Source organism: Alligator sinensis, unplaced genomic scaffold, assembly GCF_000455745.1.
Source record: "Alligator sinensis unplaced genomic scaffold, ASM45574v1 scaffold178_1, whole genome shotgun sequence".
In the NCBI taxonomy this organism is placed as follows: Eukaryota; Metazoa; Chordata; order Crocodylia; family Alligatoridae; genus Alligator; species Alligator sinensis.
Window position 1 is genome coordinate 2,302,891 of NW_005842031.1, and position 481 is coordinate 2,303,371.

Sequence of the window (481 nt, forward strand, 5' to 3'; positions counted from 1 at the left end):
ATGATTACCATCCAGTCTTTTTAGCTTGCAGTTGTAGTCTGAAGGAAGCAGGGCAGCAGGTGAAATTCTCCTGTTTAGGGAGTGCAACAGAGCCTCTTCAATCTCCACTACAGGGAAGAAAAATAAATCAGACATGCTGGAAGCTGTATCCCTGAGAACAGTAAGGGAAGGGTCCTAGCAGCAAAAGACTCTGGCTGAGAAGGCAAGAGCACTGCATGGGCTAGAAAGAAAGGAGACATAGGAGAACTGATTGTGGTAAGCTTGGGGAAAATTGAAGAAGGCCTGACAAGCCACAAAGAAGGCTTGTCAGGCCTCTTCAGAAAGCATTAGAAGCTTCAAAAGGAGGAAACTGGTTTGGGAAGAAAGAACCCTGACAGCTTACTGTGGGGAGGAAATCCAAGGTAAAATATGACATACCAGGGGAATTAGCAAAGCCAGAACCCTGTTAACTACACATACCCCTTCAGCTACCTGCCCATTG